We start from the raw sequence: 20,807 nt of genomic DNA, 5'->3' as shown, positions 1-20,807 counted from the left end.
ATGGATCAAACTACCTGTTGTGGAGTTTTATGGTTCGCAACCTTCTTGTAGCGAAGGACTTGTGGGACTATATTACAGGTGGTTTGCAGCGACCACGAGGTCTTGCACCTCAAATACCTCAATGTAATGCTAGAGGACAGGCTATTAGTGCTTCAAAGTACATCATTTCTAGCAAATATTTGTTTTTCTCTTTGCATTCAGCCCCTGTTGGGAAGCATATTACATGTGCAAATAGATAATGCATTGTGAGAGACAGGGAGATGAATTATGCAATCGGGCTATTTGGGACCCTATATAAGGGCTCGTTTTTGTTGGATACCTATGATGCACAGTCTCATGATGTTTTGGCAATCACTACCCTATCGCCCGCTATGCAGAATGCGGACCTATGGCATGCTCGCTATGGACATATGAGTTTTGGGAGTTCGATGACCCTTCAGAGATTTCATATGGTAGATGCATTGCCTCAAGTGGAGACTCCACCTCCTCATACACGCAAGAGATGTATTTTGGGCAAGATGCACAAATTTGCCTTCAAAAAGAATGGTGCAGTGCATGCTATTAGAAAATCGCAGCTTGTTTACTCTAATGTTTGTGGTCCCATGAGGATACATGCACTTGGAGGTTATCTTTACTTTGTTACATTTATTGATGACTATGTTGAGAATAGCAAATGATGCCTAATAGAGGTTGGATGTGTGCCTAAAGGAGGCTTTCCCATAAGCGGCTTTGTATGGAAGATAGACATATGATGTATGCTCTAGGAAGAGATGACAGAATCCCATAAGCACAGTGAGATACAGTGGTACTATCCAAAAAGCTGTATAAGCATGTACTCAACACTCATTTCAAAAATATAGTACTATAATTATGTGTCACTCAAGATTGTGTTTATGAGTCCAAGTTGATCTATCTTGGAACCTTATTCACTTTAGTTACAATTCTTTATCTCAATTATGTTTTATGTTTATAACCTCCGTCCGCCATAGCTAGCATAGCTCTAGATCTGTGTTTCTCAACAGACTACTCTCGATATACATGGATATATGGACTGAAAGCAAAATCTGATGTGTTTATGCATTTTAAACATCTTGTTGCAAAAAGCTTTGAGGCTGAAACTAGCTTGAAAGTGCAAACACTTCGCACAGATAGAAGGGAGTACATGTCTTGTGCTTTTGAAACATATTTGCTTGATCATGGCATTACCCATCAAGCCACTCTTAGAATGACTCCTCAGCAGAATGATGTTGCTGAAAAGAAGAATTGCACTCTTACGGAAATGACTCGTTGTATGCTCAAAAGCAAGGGGCTATCTCATAAATTTTGGTTAAAAGGCCTTCGGAGTGCAAATCATGTGTTGAATCATGCACCCCCTAAGGTACTAAAGATAATCACCCTATTTAAAGCTTAGCATGGCAAGAAACCAATGGTTGACCACTTTCTGATGTTTGGTTGCATAGCCTATGCACATGTTCCGAAAGAGCTTCGTGGGAAGCTTGATGACAAGGCTATAAAATGTCAAGAATCGCGTGGTGGGGGGACTTGCTCAAGATGCTACGCCGAACACACACAGAATGCACAAGGAGAAGCTCACTCAAGAGACAAGAAGAGAGATGGAGGCCAAAACGTTTTCTTGCTAGTTTCTACTTCTTCTTTCACACACTTTACAATGTACACAAAGTATAGATAAGATACAACATAAAGGAAAGTGGCCTACTAAGTTAAACAATGCATAACCGACTACACTAGTCGGCTGGCACTATAACTATGCCAGTTGTAAATAGGTGTAACAACCTGAATATAATAAGTAATGAGCCAGTGGCCATGTGAGAGTCATAATGACCACCGACGTGCTAAGTGTAGACGTGTGGACCCATCTAACCATGCGGTCCATCATTAATGTCTGCATGTGTTGAGCTTGTCATCTCAACACTCCCCCTCAAGCTCAACTGCATCTCTGCAACTCCAAGTAAGCTTCAAAACTTTTAAAGCTTCTCTGTACCCAATGCCTTCGTGAAGATGTCAGCTATCTGATCCTGTGTGTTGACATACACCAAGTCAATCACACCTGCTAGTACCTTCTCTCTCACAAAGTGATAGTGTACCTCAATATGTTTTGTCCTGGCATGGAACACAAGGTTCCTAGCCAACTGTATACTACTCATGTTGTCACAATAAATGACAACTGGACCTTCCACCTGCACATCTAAATCAACCAATAACTTTTGCAGCCATACAAACTCACATGCTGCAACAGCAGCACCTCTATACTCAGCCTCTGTACTCGACAAAGCAACTGTAGATTGCTTTTTGCTGCTCCAAGTAACTGCTGCACTACCAAGAGAGAATATGTATCCCGCTGGTAGATCTTCTATCAGACATACTACCAACCCAATCTGCATCTGTGTATCCAAACACCTGTACATCTGTACCTGCCTCATAAAAAAGTCTATAATGTAATGTGGACTTTACATATCTCATATGCGTCAGACTGCATCCAAATGTGGCTTTCTAGGTACTTGCATAAACTGACTCACAAGACCAACAACGTAGCTCAAGTCTGGCCTTGTAATGGTCATGTAGATCAAACTCCCTACTATCCTCCTGAACATAGTAGGGTCTTCTATCTCATCCCCAACATCAGCACTCAACTTTACATTCTACTCCAACGCGACTGAAAGTGGTTTGCATACTGTCATACCATACTTGGACAACATATCCAAGCCATACTGTCTTTGGAACAGGCATATACCATCATCACATCTGATCACCTCAATGCCAAGGAAGTACCTTAGCTCACCTAAATCATTCATCTCAAACTTCTTCAAAAAGTCCTTGACTTCAACAATCCCACTATCACTATCACCTGTAATAATCAAGTTATCTACATAGATGACTATGATGACCAAACTTGCATCTCCATTTCTCACATAAAGTAAGTGATCAGCATCAGAAACATAAAAGCCAATATTGACAATATACTCTCTGATCTTGTCAGACCATGCTCTAGGTGCTTGCTTGAGCCCATAGAGCACCTTCTTCAAACTGCACACATATGTGGGATGCTCTAAATCTTCATAACCTGCTAGTTGATCCATGTACACTTCTTCCTGCAAATCACCATGCAAGAAGGCATTCTTCACATCCATTTGCTGCAACCTCCAACCTTTGGCTGCCACCAAAGCAATCACACATTTGACAGTTGCCATCCTAGCAATTGGACTGAAGGTTTCTTCATAATCTATGCCATATGTCTGGGCATAGCCTTTTGCAACCAGTCTAGCTTTGTACCTACTAATAGAACCATCTGCATTGTACTTAATCTTATAAACCCACTTACATCCAATAGCTTTCTTGCCCTTCGGCAATGATACTAGATCCCAAGTCTTATTGGCCTCTAATGCAGCCATCTCCTCATCCATTGCTGCATCCCAATGAGCATGACCAATAGCCTCCTCAAAACATGTGGGCTCAACATCCTCAATCACTTTCACCATATAAACATAATGGTGAGCTGCATAACCTTCAAAACCAAATCTGCTAACAACGTATCTCACCCTGCTAGACCTGTGTACCACTGGATCACTCAATGGAGTCTTTGCATTGACGCGTACTCTCTGCACACCTGGAGTCCTTACTGAAGAAATGCCAAGCTCATCATCCAAGCTCTCTGAGCCACTAGAGTCTCCATCAAAAACTGCATTAATGTCATCTGACACTTTATTCTTTCCTTTGTCTTTACCTGTAGTGCTACTAGACGCACCTGAAGATGTAGAGATACTCCTTAGTCTCCCAAACCAAGGACTGCCAGATGATGTCTCTGGTCCACTAAGAGTCCGTGATTCTTGCTTTTCAGCCTGCACATGAGTGTCATGATCATCATCATCATCTTATGCAACACCACTAGATGCATACCAACTGCTCATTTCATCAAAGATGACATCCCTGCTCACTCTAAACTTACATGTGACAGGGTTATAACAATGATACCCTTTTTGCTCTAAAGAGTATCCAAGAATGACACACTTTTCAGCCTTTGGATCCAGTTTCTTCCACAGCTCATCTGGCGCATGAACATATGCAATACAGCCAAACACTGTGTAAGACATCAGGCTTCTTACCTGTAAAACATTCTTCGGGGATCATACCATAAACTGCAACTGTGGGAGTACTGCTCATAATATAAACAGCAATATGAACAGCCTCAGACCAAAAATGCTTAGACATATTCTTTTCAACTATCAAGGCGCGTGCAACTTCTGCAATATGCCTGTTTTTCCTTTCTGACACCCCATTTTGCTGTGGAGTATACCTGCATGTGAACTATCTCTTTATCCCATGAGACCTTAGAAAATCATTGAACTCATTCGAGAGGTACTCTCTCCCTCCATCTGACCTCAAGCACTTTACTTTCAAGCCTGTTTCTCTTTCAACTGCAACCTTGAAAGTTCTAAAGTGCTCAAACGCTTCACTCTTTTCCTTCATAAAATATACCCACAGCTTTCTAGAACAATCATCAATGAATGTGACAAAGTATGAACTGCCTCCAAGAGATACATTTTGTGTAGGCCCCCAAATATATATATGCACAACATCAAGGATATTTCTGCTTACATCTCTGTCATGTGAAAAGGGTTGTCTTGCCTGCTTACCAAACTGACATGCTTCGCATACCTTATGAAATTCTACAATTCTAAATGTAGGCAAACCTGTAACCAATCCTTTGGACTGCATTAATTTCAACCTTTGTACATTTGCATGGCCAATGCGTTTATACCAAATTTCAATATCTGCAACACCACCTTTTCCTTTAGCATACATAGTAGCGTTCATAGTAGGAATTCCAGCATCCAGAGTAAACATACGTCCAACTCTACTTCCCTTTGCAACCAACCTGCACTTGTCATTGAAGTCTTCTACAAAGCAGCCCTTTGCATTAAATCTAACTTGCAACCCTTGCTCTACCATCTGACCGACTGACACTAAGTTCTTTGTAATAGATGGCACATGTAATACATCTAAAAGACTCTTTGTCTTACCATTATGCAAGGACAAGAAAACTTTTTCAATGTGTGAAATTGGGTGGCATGAATCATCACCCGTCTGCACATAACCTGTATTTCGCAAATCCTGCATCTCTCCAAACCATTCTGCATGGCTGGTCATATGATTGGATGCACTTGAATCAACATACCAAACATCATCATGTGTTCCCTTTCCTGTAACAGCATTCAGCATATACTGCATAATAAACAGACGTTCATTTTTGTCTTCATTCTGTCGTGAAGACGATGCATAGTTTCCTTACTGCAACTTACCACTGCGAATATCATATTTTTTAGCATAACATTGGGCTGCAATATGACATGTTTTGCCACAGTAGTGGCACACAATACCAAAGTTATTAGAACCTCTGTTCTGCCATCCACCTCTTCCTCTAAGGCTCCCCCTGCCTCTAAAGTTACCATGACCTTCTGAAACCTGCATATCGTCAAATTGCTGATTTAATATGTTTTGCTGGTTGTCACTACCACGGCCTCTTGAAGAGGACCTGCCACGTTCCCTTCCTGAACTGGAGTAGAAAGCTTGGACCTGTTCACCATTTTTTTCAGATATCTCACTCTGCATTTGATCTCTTCAGTGATCATAAGGGAGACCATCATCGAAATCTGAAAATGGCTTTCTAATATATACGAAAGTTACAAAAGACTTCCAAGCCTTTTCATTGTTAAGTCCACCCAAGGTAGACGACACCAAATCATCATCATCGGGCATTGCATCAATCGTTGCCAAGGCATCTGCAATGCTCCTTACCTTCAGTCATACTCATTGATAGACATCTTCCCTTTTTTCAATGTATTCAACTCTTGCTTGAGTTGAATCTTTCATGCCTTTGTATTTACGGAAAACATTCTTTCAAGTATGGTCCAAGCTGCATATGAATTCTATGCATTTCTAATATGTCTCAGCATATTATTGTCAATTACTGCAGACGGCCAATACATGATCTTTTTGTCTTTTGCATTCCATTCCTTCCGTGCCTTTGTCTCTTCTGCAGTTGGAGGATCACTCACCTCCGGCTCCTTTTCTTCACCTGAAACAAACTCGTAGAGGCATTTTCCAATAAGGAAGTTCGTGACACAGAACTTCCATGAAGGATAGTTGTTCTTGTGGAGCTTCTCAATGATGGAGTTTCCACTGTTCTCTGCCATTATCACAAAACTAATACCAAACAGCAAGCAAATCTTCTGCAACCCTCGACCTGTAGTGCACAGCAATACACCAGACAGCCTTTTTCACTGTCTGCTCAATAATACATGCAATCTGCAACCAATTTGCAGATAAACCTTGTGTTTATTCGCTGATAAACACCTTTGAACTTACAGATCTGAAATCTGTAACCTGTGCACCTGTATACGGCTGACATAGCTGAAATTGCAGGGTATCTCGAATTACTGTTCGCAACCTTGTGAGTCTAAAACGGCGCCTAAAATGACCTCGGATGGCCAAAATAGCAGCGGATAAGCCCTAAAGGTCCTGATCTGCAGAATACACAGCGCTCTTCGCGCACACCAAATTTCACTGCAATCTGAGATTTTTGCTCTGCCTTGCTCCCAATGCCTTCACAGGCACAGTCCAAGAGAAGAAGTAGAAAATGAAAGAGCTTCTTACCCGTTGCTTGCTTGCTCGAATCTTTGGTTCCTCTCCTTCGCTTTAACCTTCAAAACCAGCCTCAATCAGTGGTGCAGCTCTGATACCATGTCAAGAATCGCGTGGTGGGGGGACTTGCTCAAGATGCTGCGCCGAACACACAGAATGCACAAGGATAAGCTCACTCAAGAGACAAGAAGAGAGATGGAGGCCAAAACGTTTTCTTGTTGGTTTCTACTTCTTCTTCCACACACTTTACAATGTACACAAAGTATAGATAAGATACAACATAAAGGAAAGTGGCCTACTAAGTCAAACAATGCATAACCGACTACACTAGTCGACTGGCGCTATAACTATGCCAGCTGTAAATAGGTGTAACAACCTGAATATAATAAGTAATGAGTCAGTGGCCATGTGAGAGTCATAATGGCCACCGACGTGCTAAGTGTAGACGTGTGGACCCATCTAACCAGGCGATCCATCATTAATGTCCGCATGTGTTGAGCTTATCATCTCAACATAAAATGCATATTTACTAGCTATAGTTTGGAAAGCAAGGGCTATCGCTTGTATGACCCATGCACAAAGAAAGTTTTTGTCAGTAGAGATGTCATATTTGCTGAAAATGCTGTATTTTCACATGATCAGTTTCCAATGCCACCCATCCATGACATTGGTAATGTCTTTGAGGATTACTGGGATGAGTGACCTCCCAGAAAGTCCTAGTGCTCCACCCTTTTGCATGCTTGTTTCATGGCATGGCAACCCTCTCGGATCGTGCCTTGTCTCTCCACACGGACACCATGGTAGAGAACCTCCTTGCCTCACCATGACATGGCATCTCCTCTCCTCGTCACGATTATCTTCCTCCCTCCCTTTGCCTCACCATGGCATGACACCCCCTCTCCACGATATGACGCCCTCTTCTCGCTCCGAACGCAGCATGGCAACCCTTCCTCCAAACCGTGGCATGTCGCCTCTCACCCAGACTTGGCTACTGCATGGTTCTTGCCACTTTCTTTGGAGTCCGTGCAACCGGTCTATGACTCACATAAAGCAGTAGTTCCTTCAATTAACACCTAGACTTTACATACACACACATAAACAGAGACCTCTCTCCCTCACTCAACACCAGATTGGCCCCAAAGACCCGCGCCCCTCTCGATATTTCTTTATCAATTAAAAGATAGAAAATTACAAAAACGGTAATGTTCCAGAATATATAACCTGTGAACAATTGGTTTTCATCCCTTCTAAGCAAATCCCAGCTACATAGGAACAGTACAGCATGTCCAGATCAACATTCCTTATTGTCCAGCATGTGCAGAATTCATTGTTATTACTGTCTAGCATGTGCAGAATTCACTGTTCTTACTGTCCAGCACACTGTTCTTACTGTTCAGCGTGTACAAAGTTCACTGTTCTTCTTCAGCATGAGCAGAGTTCACTGTTCTTACGATTCAGCATGTGCAAAGTTCACTGTTCTTATTCAACATGAGCAGAGTTCACTGTTCTCATTCAGCATGTGCAGAGTTCACTCTTCTAATTCAGCATGAACAGAGAAAACACAGAATTGTACCTTCGATGGAATCAATCCATCATGCAAAGCATTTCTTCTGAGAATAGAGAGAGAGGTGATCAGAGGGAGCAAGCTCTACCTCCGTGCTTGAGTCAGAGGCGTAGAAGTACTCTCCATGGCTGGTTTTCTTACAGCAATCTGCCCTCAGCTCCTCAAAACTTCATTCTCCCATCTGCCCCTTATGCCTATTACGTTTTTTTTTAATGCTCTCTCTCTCTCTTTTGGGGATTTGTGCCACATGGCATACATGTAACAATTTTCCCGTTTAAACCTTCCGGTCTAAAATTCTCTCAGCACAGACCAAAGAATTAATCCTCGTGTAAACACGAAGACAATGACGCAAACAGATTTTGGGGTCCAAAAATAGTAACTCCCTAAATTTTAGGGATGGTGACTCTTGCATTCCTCAAGTTGTTCTGTGCAACTTTTATAATTGCGACCACATCAAAAAGTGTAATGTGGCTCAGTTACACTGACTTTTATTCCGTGAGCATTCTCACATGTGCATCTTCTATCTTGGCTTGGCTCGTTGTCCTGCACCATCTCCAGTGGCTAAGCACGCAGTCCCAAACCACTGGCATTCTATTCTTCAGTGCCCATTCAATATGGAATTGGTCCTAAGGCTCAGACAAACCATTAGTCCAATTTGTACCAATGGCTGCCTCTTCTAGCCATGCAAAGATCCCGCTTATTCCAAGAGAACTCTGGGGGTAAAAGCAACAACCAAAAAAAAATATATATATATATATATATATTTATATAAGTAAATAAAAAAAGTAACTGTAAAAAGTATCACCACCTGGTAACATGCTCCCCTTTTGAAAGAAGCAAGCGACCTCGATTGCATGCCACACATGCTAGCAAATGATGCAGGGCGATAACAAGATTCTCCATATTATTATAGCCATCGCATGTATCACTTGCTAACAGATGACACACGGCGATGGTAGGAGTTTTCCCACTACCATTTGTGTCATCGCAAGTTTAAGTCTCACATAGATGGAGGATTACATCCTATATCCAACTATGATTATTAGGAGCCTTTCTAATATACATGTTTCTGGATGCAACACAGGGCGATAGCACGTATACGCAAACTATTAGTGTCACAACATGCATATTCATTCAACTGAAGTGTAACAAATACAACTTCAAAGCACTGAGATTTTATTCAATGATACACATGTTAATGCTAAATGTAAGCCATACATTCTGCATTATTCAATGAGATGTCCAATAGAGAATGTACATTGCTTCAAAAAGCATTCTAAGTCACTGTAGATTCCAGTAAGAAAGCTTCTCGGTAAAGTTGCAATAACTGAGGCGAATCTGCCAATTCAGCCTCTTCCATCCATTTGGCATCCATTGGTGAATAGTTCTTGAACTTCACCAAAAATCTTCTTATAACTCTACCTTACACTTTCCTATCCTTATGTTCCAAGATCTGCTCAGAAACTAGAATCTCATCTAATTCCTCTACTTCACGCTATTCCTCTTGAAACAAATCTTCTGGCAGTTCACCAATAAAAGGCCTCAATAGGCTCACATGAAATGCATTATGAATTTTCCAATTTTCTGGCAATTTCAGCTTATATGCTACGTCATTGATCTTCTCGATCTTCTCTGAGACTTGAAAAGGGCCATAATAACGCATACTCAACTTTGGAAACAAACGTTCCTTGCCCTTCTATTTTCTCAAACATGCCTTTTCAAAACGCAATAAGACCCAATCATCCTTTTTGAACAAGAGCTCCTGACGATGACTATTAGCAGCTCTTTTCTGTTTAGCTTGTGACTTTTCTAGGGCATACTTGACATTTTTATATGCTTCTTCCAAATCTTTTACATAACGATCTGCTTCAAAGATGTTATCTTTTGTCTGCAAAATGGGAGGCAATTTCTTTCCACCTTCCACAATCTCAATAGGTGCTTTGCAAATAGATGAGTGCACTGTATTATTGTATGCATACTCAACCAATGGCAAGTAGTGTTCCCAAGAAGTCTTATGATCTGAAACATAACACTTCAGTAAATCTAAAACAGTTGAATTTGCTTCTTCAGACTGTCCATCAATTTGTGGATGGAAAGAAGATGAAAATTTCAGCATAGTGCCCATGTTTTCAAACAATGCTTTCCAAAACAAGCTAGTCATTCTTGGGTCTCTATCACTGACAATTGACCGTGGCCTTCCATGGTACTTGAAGATATTTTGCATAAATATATTTACCATGTGTTCTGACTTAACCTTTTTCCTTACAGAAATGAAATGTGCCTATTTGCTGAATTTGCAAATGATAGTCCAGATTCCATCATTCCCTGAAGAAGTTCTTAGAAGATCAAAAATGAAATCCATGGCAATACTTTCCCATGGCCTTTCTGAAATAGGCAGTGGTTGCAATAACCCTATTGCCTTCTGTCTATCAAATTTGACATTTTGACATACAAGGCAAGATCTGACATATGCATCAATATTAGATCTCAAGACTGGCCAATAGAAGAAAGTCTCTACCGCTTTGATTGTAGCATCAATACCACAATGTCCTGCCTACGGTGGAGCATGACGTTCTAATGGTGATAAGGAATTGAAACAACTGACACCTGTGGTTTGCGAGATAAAGCATCTGCAACTACATTCTTCTTGCCTTCCACATGCACTATCTGAAAATGAAACATAGATAGGAAATTTGCCCAACGCGTGTGTTTCTCTGACAATTTAGCCTGTGTGAGAAAGTATTCAAGTGTTTGATTATCCGTTTGCACTACAAAATCAACACCAAGCAAATAGTGCTTCCAACTAGAGAGTGCATGGATCACAACCAATAATTCTCTCATAAGTTTGGTAAGTCCTTTCAACAACAGAAAGTACTCTACTCTCGTATGCCACAACTCGGCCATTCTGCATTAATACAACACCCATGCTATTTCCACATACATCACATTGCACTACAAATGGCTTAGACAAATCTAGCAAAATGAGTACCGGATCTGTAGTCATTTTCCCCTTCAAACATCTAAATGTTGATTTCTCTTTGTCAGTCCAGTGCCATTTGACATCCTTCTTTTCAAGCGTATGTAAAGGAAAAGCAATCTCTGCAAAGTGTCTTACAAATTTTCTATAGTAAGAGCACAGGCCAAGAAAACTGCGGACATCATGAACAGTTTTCAAGTCTAGCCAAGAGACAATTGCTTCTATCTTTGCAGGATCCATCTTCACACCATCTTTAGAAAAACTGTGCCCAAGGAAGTGAATCTCTTCCAAAAAGAATTCACTCTTCTTACCATTAATGAGCAATCTGTTACGTTTAAGCTCATTAAAGACTGCAACTAGGTGTTTTCTATGCTCCTCTTCATTCTTTGAAAAGATAATCATATCATCAAAGAATGTGCCAACGAAACTTCGATAAGGGCGGAAAATTCTATCCATCATCCTATTAAACGTAGCAGGAGCATTGGTCAATCCAAATGGCATGACTAAGCTCCCTGTAATCGATCAAGAATGTCATCTATCCTTGAAATCAGAAACCTATTCTTGATCGTGTTCTTATTCAAGGCTCTGTAGTCAATACACATTCGCCAAGAGCCGTCCTTTTTCTGAACTAGCAACACAAGTGAACAAAACGGAGAACTACTGGGCTGAATTAGTCCTTTCTCTAAAAGCTCATTAACCTGTGTCATAATCTCTTTCTACTGCGCTGCACTGACCTTGTACAGTGGCCTATTGGGCGGACTAGTCCCTGGAATAAGATCTATGGTATGATCTTCAAGCCTCTCAGGGGGTAACTCTCCTGGTAACGAATCTGAGAAACAGTCACTTAATTTATCCAAGAAAGCCCTTCTAATTTCATCTAGTACAGACACATTATTGTCAACTTCATTAACTTGCTTTGCAAAAACCAAGTACGCAGAAATACGATTTTTCATTACAAAAGTAATTGCAGAAGCAGAAACAACTGGGATAGACTCTCCTTTAAGCTTCGCATCTAACACATGAGTCTTGCTCCTATGTACAAGAGTAATCGTTCTATTGTAAGTATCCAAGATAGCATGCTTCCTATGGCACCATGGGATACCCAACAGAACATCACAACCCTCTAGAGGCATAATATGGAACTCCTCTGTGTCCACATAGCTCTGAATATGCATACGAAGTTTGCCAAGAATGGGGGTGACAGGTTCAGTATGTCCTGAGCATGCCAAAACAGCCTCTCCAACTGGTCCCATTTCCTCCAGACGTATACCCAATTTAGCTGCCAATGCTGGTGAGATAAAGTTTGCACGAGCTCTAGGATCAAAGAAAATAAGCATTGTGGAATCTTTGATCTTTCCCCAAGTTCTGCACAATTCTGTAGCATCATCAACTGATTGATCTCCCACCATATCAGGCACCAAGCCAATGCTGGGCTTCTTTTTACTTGGCGCATCTTTATCCTCCGCATCTTTAGAAAATTGTTGTGTGCACTTAAATATGGCCTTTCTGTTCACAAATAAAGCATTTTCCAGCCATCATTAAAGCCTTTCTTTCTTCAAATGATTTGCCAAAAAGTGGCCTCTTTTGTCCTTTACCCTATTTAAAAGAAGTCTGAGGTTGCTGCTGAAATCTTTTCTTCCAAAAATACTTCTTTGTAAAACTGGTCCTTACTGGAAATTGCTTCTTCTTCTTGCCAGGATCCTGCTAAAACTGAGAATCCTTCTTTTCAATGCCTTTAAAGCTGTCAGCTTTTCCTTTCAACAATGCATTTGCCACACCAGCATTTTCAATTAATTGTACCATATTTGTAACCCTAGTCTTGGTACAATAATCCCTGATGGCTTCGGGCAAACCGCAACAGTACTTTTCAATATATTCTGACAAGGGCACTATCCTGTAAGAACTCACGGGCAAAAGTGCTTCCCAAAATTTCTTATTGTACTCTTCTAAATCCGTACAATTTGCCGCGTCCAATTTATGCCATGCAGTCATGACATCTACTTCAAACGTGTTAGTTAACCATGAGGCTGCAAACAACTCTTGAAATGAACCCAAGTGATAGGTGCATATCCTTGCATTAACAATATGTTCCACCACTACAAAGCATTACCTTTCAAAAAAGTTGCAGCCTTCCGTACCTTATAAGTCTCAGTAAAATTCCCTCCTGTGTAAACTGCATCAAACTACTGTATAAATGTCAAAGCTTTCAGCTTATCTTGCATACCACTGAAGGTTTCAAACTTTATTGCCTGACCACCCTCTTTATAGTCTTTAGGCTTTGCACTTTTTGGTGTCAGGTTGTCATAGACAGGTGGCTGTAAAAAGGGGAGTCCCTTAGGTGCATTATCAGCATTCATTTCAACTATCTTAGCTGCCATATGCCCACTAGGCTGAGAAAAACCAGCGGCTGCATTTTATACTCCAGGCATCAAATAAGGACTCTGTAGAGTCTGATAGCCAGGCTGTAGACCAATATTAGCATAACGTGGGTTCACTGCCTCAATGGGCATTATTCCTCGTGGCCCTCTAGGCAAGTATCCTTGATAACCCGTGGGTAATCCAGCCATTGCTTGAAAAACTGACCCACCACCAAAGTAACCAGGATAAGTAGCAAACTGAGGAGGAATAGTCTCATGTGCCACTTATGCATAACTACCTTGGCCATTCACTCCCTGATCTTGTGCTTGTGCTTCTTGTTGCACTAGACCTGTCTCCATGTTTGGTGTCTTTTCCACATACTCACGCACATTAGAGGTTTGCCTTTTTTAGCGCTCCATGGTATGATGTGATGACTCAGCCTGAGAATTCTCATTATGTGACTTCAAAAATTTTTGCATCCAAGGATTCTTCACCAGCTGTTGGAAAGAGCCAACCATACTGAGGAGTTGTGCCATAAACAAGTCCTGTTCTTGCTCCTCATCATGTGGTTCAATCTCGGTTCTAGAAGGTGCTGACACCTGTGCACCAATACTCTCTCTTCGGTGTCTATGAGCAGAAGAAGAACTCTCTTCTTCATGGGGGAGTTTTGCTTTGCCTTTATCCATGTCTGCAATCTCTCTAGTCCTATAATCTCTGTAAAACCTGTATGTATGGCCTTTTCACCCAAAACTGTCCGAGCTTAAATTCTTAAGGAAAAAAATTCAAATCCTGGGGATGGAACCATGCAACCTGTCTATGACTCACATAGAGCGGTAGTTCCTTCAATAACACCTAGACTTTACATACACACACATAAACAGAGACCTCTCTCCCTCGCTCAACACCAGATTGGCCCCAAAGACCCGCGCCCCTCTCGGTATTTCTTTATCAATTAAAAGATAGAAAATTACAAAAATGGTAATGTTTCAAAATACATAACCTATGAACAATTGGTTTTCATCTCTTCTAAGTAAATCCCATCTAACTAAATCCCAGCTGCATAGGAACAGTACAGCATGTCTAAATCAACATCCCTTACTGTCCAGCATGTGCAGAATTCACTGTTCTTACTGTCCAGCACACTGTTCTTGCTGTTCAGCATGTGCAGAGTTCATTGTTCTTCTTCAGCATGAGTAGAGTTCACTGTTCTTAAGATTCAGCATGTGCAGAGTTCACTGTTCTCATTCAGCATGAGCAAAGTTCACTGTTCTTATTCAACATGAGCAGAGTTCACTGTTCTTACGATTCAGCATGTACAGAGTTCACTGTTCTCATTCAGCATGAGCAAAGTTCTCTGTTCTCATTCAGCATGTGCAGAGTTCACTCTTCTTATTCAGCATGAACAGAGAAAACACAGAATTGTACCTTCGATGGAATCAATCCATCATGCAAAGCATTTCTTCTGAGAATAGAGAGAGAGGTGATCAGAGGGAGCAAGCTCTACCTCCGTGCTTGAGTCAGAGACATAGAAGTACTCTCCATGATTGGTTTTCTTGCAGCAATCTGTCCTCAGCTCCTCAAAACTTCATTCTCCCATCTGCCCCTTATGCCTATTACATTTTTTTTTAATGCTCTCTCTCTCTCTTTTGGGAATTTGTGCCACATGGCATACATGTAACAATATTCCCGTTTAAACCTTCCGGTCTAAAATTCTCCATGATCGATGCAAAATTTGACCTCGGCACAAACCAGAGAATTAATCCTCGTGTAAACGCGAAGACAATGACGCAAACAGATTCTGGGGTCCAAAAATAGTAACTCCCTAAATTTTAGGGATGGTGACCCTTGCATTCCTCAAGTTGTTCTGTGCAACTTTTATCATTGCGACTACATCAAAAAGTGTAATGTGAATCAGTTACAATGACTTTTATTCCGTGAGCATTCTCACATGTGCATCTTCTATCTTGCCCAGGCTCGTTGTCCTGCACCATCTCTAGTGGGCTAAGCACACATTCCCAAACCACTGGCATTCTATTCTTCAATGTCCATTCAATATGGAACTGGTCCTAAGGCTCAGACAAACCATTAGTCCAATTTGTCCCAATGGCTGCCTCTTCTGGCCATGCAAAGATCCCGCTTATTCCAAGAGAACTCTGGGGGTAAAAAGCAACAGCAACAAAAGAAAAGAAAAATAAAATATTTATATAAGTAAATAAGAAAAGCAACTGTAAAAAGTATCACCACCTGGTGACAGTCCGTGCCTACTGTAAATGGCAGGACAGACATAATACAGCAAGTTGTTGTTGCACCATATGTGCCTGAACAACAGGGTATTGATGATGGTTTGCCACATGCAGTGGAAGATGCAGTACAGCATGAAAGGGCTACTGTAAATGCAGCAAAACAGTCCTGAGATGGCTGTTACAAGCTCTCCAAAAGAGTAAAGTGGATGCTCCTTTAGCTCAACACACTAAAAGGGCTATTAGACATGCAACACATGATGCAAGGGGAGCCCATTGGGCTAATTTTATAGAAGTAGATGATTGTGATGAGCATGTATTTATCAACCTACTGTTGGATGATGATGAGCCTACTTTCTTAGACGAAGCTTAGCAAGATGTACATTGGATGCAAGCCATACAAGATGAGTTAGACTCTATTGCCACTAACTCTACATGGGATCTTGTGGGTTTACCACTTGGCAAGAAGACCATTGGCACAAAAAAGAAATTTAAACTCAAATGCAAGGTTGATGGTATCATTGACAGGTACAAAGCACGGTTGGTAGCAAAAGACTATGCACAACAGAAGGGCATAGATTATGAAGAGACTTTTGCTCCTACATCCTGTATGAGTACTGTGAAATGTGTAATTGCAATGGCTGCAAATTATGGTTGGAAGGTACATCAGTTGGACATTAAGATAACATTCTTGAATGGGATTTGCATGAGAATATTTACGTGTCACAAACTCCAGGTTTTGTGGTTAAGGGAAAAGAGCACGTGATATGCAAGCTAAACAAAGCTCTTTATGGTCTCAAACTGGCTCCTTGTGCATGGTACTCTAAAATTGATAAATATTTGGCCAGCAAAGGGTTCAAAAACAGTCCAACTACTCCCACTCTATACATTAAGAATGAAGGGGGGGACTCGCTAATTATTATTCTTTATGTGCGCTGCTCACTAGACATTCAGAAGTAAAAATTACAGATTTCAAGGCTGAATCGAAACATGCATTTACTATGTCAAATATGGGCTGTCTACACTATTATTTGGGGATTCACTTCACCCAAAATTAACATGGTATCATCATGTCACAATCATAGTGTGTGGATAAGCTGTTACATAGGTTTAATATGCAAGATTGCAAACCTATATGCACTCCTATGGAGCCAGGCTTAAAGCTGTCTATGCATGATGGTGAAGAGATATCTGATTTTGCAATTTATAGCCAGGCTATTAGCTGGTCTTATTTATCTTTGCAACACACACCCTGACATTCAGATGCAATATCTCAGATGAGCACGTACATGCATAGCCCACGGACTATACATTGGCAAGCTATTAAGCGGATCTTCAAATACTTGCAAGGCACTCAATCACATGCATTATTATTTTGCTTGCGCGCGTCGGGGAGAGGGGGCGGGGGACTTGCAATTACAAGCTTATAGTGATTCAAATTGGACTAGTGATGCAAACACTAGGCAGTCTACTAGTGGACACTCTCTTTCTAGGCTGTTCATGCATTTCATGGCTGAGCAAGAAACAGCCTACAATGACTACTTCGTCTTGTGAGGCCGAGTACAAGGCAACCTTCACGGCAATAGTAAAATATGCATGGCTGTGCACATTACTAACTAATCTACATTTACCATTGGAGGGTCCTACACCCATTCTTTCTGATAGTCAAAGTGCTATTGCAGTGGTACGAAATCATGTGTTTCGTGCTTGCACAAAACATATTGAGGTGCATTACCATTATATCAAAGAGAGATGCAATGCAGGAGAGATCAGCTTGATATATGTTCCTACACAAGAAAATGTTACAAACATTTTTACCAAGGCACTACCTTGTGAGAAGTTTGAGGCTTTTTGCAAGTCCTTAAACTTGCTACCCTTTGGTGATTGATCACTCATGTACTTTACCACATTGGTATTGCAGGGGAGTGTTAGAATTTGCCAATTCTATGGGCAGTGCCCAATGTTTTAGTCTTTACTTCTTTTTCAATTCTTAGTATGGACACAGCTAAAGTTATAAGTTGTGTCACTACTCTTAGAGTTAGAGTCGGTTAACTCTAGTTGATTTAGAGCTAGGTCTATATGAGACCTATCTTGTACCTTTCATTCTTATTCTTTCAGTTCAGCAAGTACACTCTACTCTTTTGCTTTAGCGCACTCTCATTGTCTCTCTTCTCTCTCCTCCGTAGCTGGCTATCATTTTCCAGCAACGCTCTCTCGTCTCCAATTGGTGGTTACTACACTTGGGATCTGTCTTTGGTGGACGTCACTCTCCAACACTATGTTGCTATGTCCTTGGGCATTCATTTACAGCATTCATTCACTTCAGAGTTTCTTCTCTCTGTGTTTGTCTCTATGTTTGAGTTTTGAGTTTTTGTGTTTTGTATTTTGCATTTAGGGTTTGAGTTTTGCTCATCTCTGGCTAAGTCTTTGTGTTTTCATCTTAGACACTAGCATATCTTCATATGGTATCAGAGCCGATGCTCTTCTAAAGAGAATCCTATGGTAATTGTGGAGGCTAGTCTTTGTGCAACTCACACGTGACTTGATTCTCACTCATAATGTCTTAGGCATCTTCTTCTTCGAATCCTATGATGCTCTATCAGGCTTTCCCATCATTGGAGGGTTTGAGAAGGCATTATGGTCTTGAAAAGGAGGTAGGCACACCTTCATCTTTACCATTTTCTTCTTCTCGTTTTGGTCATCTTACAAATGAAGAGTTTAAGGAGTACTTGCACATCACATACGATTCGGTTTACACTCCTTCAACGAGTGCTACTGTTCCATTTGGACCGATTGGTGAGACTGGCCATCTCTCTGATCTTGGAGGGATTATGACATTTGACACGTCAGGCAATCCATCTCCTTTATCTCTGCCAGGCCTTGTGTCAGGTTCTTTAATCCTTTTGAGTCGTATGAGCCAAAACCCCCTTCTATTTCTCCTTTTGATATGCAAGATTCAGATGGTTTTCAATATGTTAACTAAAGGAGGCTCTCAAAGCATATATCCTTCATCAAGGATATCTCTACCATCTCTTTCATTTGAGCAAGTAAACCACACTTCTCAACTCCCTTCCATCCCACCACTATCTTCTCCACATTCTGATCTACTCACATCTTCATTCCAAAATCTTAGATTACACTACACTTCCGCTCAAAGCACGCTAGGAATTGGATCTGGATCTTTCATCTCTGCTCCAAACACTCTCTCTCCTTCCATCCGACCATCTACCTACCCTCCATTCACTCCACCTCACAATGCATCGTTAGGAAGAATGCCACCCTTTAACATTGTACTTTCCACCTAACCCCACTTTACCACATCCTTTCACTCTAGGATGGCTATGATGGGCATCCCCCTCACTAACCCCACACCCTCCCAACCCCCCCACACAACCTTTCAAACACAAGGATATCCATCCTCTGCTTATGGACTGTCATTCCACATCCCTTGGGTCACTCCTATACAAGGATTTCCATCCTCTGCTCCCCGTATCCCTATCCCTCCACCTTGGGCTCCACAGGTAGTTACCATGCCTATATCCAGCCCACCCTTGCCCACATTTGGATCCGCTATGCACACTTCTCGTATGCATGGTGAACACTCTAGGATTTCTTCCCAAGTGTACTCCACTCCCCCACCCAACCCCCCCTATTCACCCTTGCCCCATTACACACCTTCTCTATCTTCAAGCACTACCACTCTTATTGCAACGGCCAAGAATGCCTTCATAGATAAGACACATTTTAATGTGTTGAATTTCACCACTTGGTCAAACTTCATGCAATAAGTGCTTGAATCTTAGGGACTTTGGGATCTTGTCATTGATATTGAGCGAATCCTCAATTAGCTCGCTCTAATCACATCCGTCAATGGAGAGCCCGCAATGCCACAGCCAATGTTGAGTTAATGCAAGGGTTGCTTGCTGAGTTCCGCACTCAATACCAACAATTTTCCCTCACATCTAAGCATTGGAGTCATCCCATCGACTGCTATGCGGCAGAGATCGCACTCGATGTATCAATCTCAATATTGACCTTCAAGAGTTTTCCATTAAGAAAGGGGATGATCTGAAAGTCAAATTGCCCGAGTATTGACATTTACTAGCCGAGTTTGCCACTATCGGCTCCTCAAAGTCAGATGACGATCAGGTCACGTTCTTTTTAAACAAGTTGCCCAACAAATACTCTTATTTTATCTAGCACATTATCTCACTACCTAGATTGCCAGCCTTCTACGAGTTTGAGTGTCAATTCTTGCCTTATGCGAGGTTGCATGACCGAGTCCACAAAACGTCCTCCACACATATCCATTCAAAGGAGTGATGGTTGGTTGCCTCTTCGTCGAGAGGAAAAACCACTAGTGGCAAGAACTCACAAGATGCAAAGGCAAGCCCAAACAAGGGTGGCACCATTTACTCCAACGGAACCAAAGAAACACAACCCCTTTGGCAGAAAATTTCTAAGAAAAATAGATTTTGCACACACTACCAGAAGTCGGGCCATGTGAACAAGGAGTGTCATACCAAGGCCCAAGGTCTTCCACCTAGAAAACCACCACAAACCACTGCGATTGCCTCGCTCCAACTGGCCAGTCCAATGAGGCTACACCCTGTGCTACTGCATCATCTGCTCCAAACCAAAGGATTGGCTAATAGGTCTGCTAGTGGCTTACCTATTGCACTTTACACATCCATTCCTAGGGCATTCATTGCGCCTAGGACCACTTCCTTGACTTGCCATACGTGATGGTGACCACACACTTAACTTAGCCTTTCCTTTTTTAGACTTCCACTCCTTTGCTTTGCACTTAGGTTTACTTTCTTTTGTTTTCAGCTTTGTTTTTGGAGCATCTCACAACTCACCTCTGTGCTTGCAGATTTTTTCTCTTTTACAGGGTTTTGTATTTTAGTGTGGGGCTAACATACAAGCTTGTACCAATTCTTCCTGAGTTGGAGACAGGAGATGCACACCATTCATAGTGGTGATTTCTATCCTTGCTCTTCTAATA

At 41.4% G+C, this 20,807-nt stretch overlaps 1 protein-coding gene and 1 pseudogene across 2 annotated transcripts in view; both read right to left on the bottom strand.

Annotated features, from left to right (window-relative positions):
* LOC148018287 (glycosyltransferase BC10-like) overlaps positions 1 to 20,807 on the bottom strand; it is a 50,810-nt gene that overhangs the window by 5,061 nt on the left and 24,942 nt on the right. The window lies entirely within an intron of this gene.
* Positions 11,705 to 13,645, bottom strand: LOC148018288 (uncharacterized; annotated as a pseudogene).

Source organism: Lygodium microphyllum, chromosome 21 (genome assembly GCF_053477565.2).
Source record: "Lygodium microphyllum isolate KBCC chromosome 21, Lygodium_microphyllum_v1.1.10, whole genome shotgun sequence".
NCBI lineage: Eukaryota > Viridiplantae > Streptophyta > Polypodiopsida > Schizaeales > Lygodiaceae > Lygodium > Lygodium microphyllum.
The sequence above is the reverse complement of the archived record's forward strand: the minus strand, read 5'-3'. Positions and strand labels throughout refer to the sequence as shown.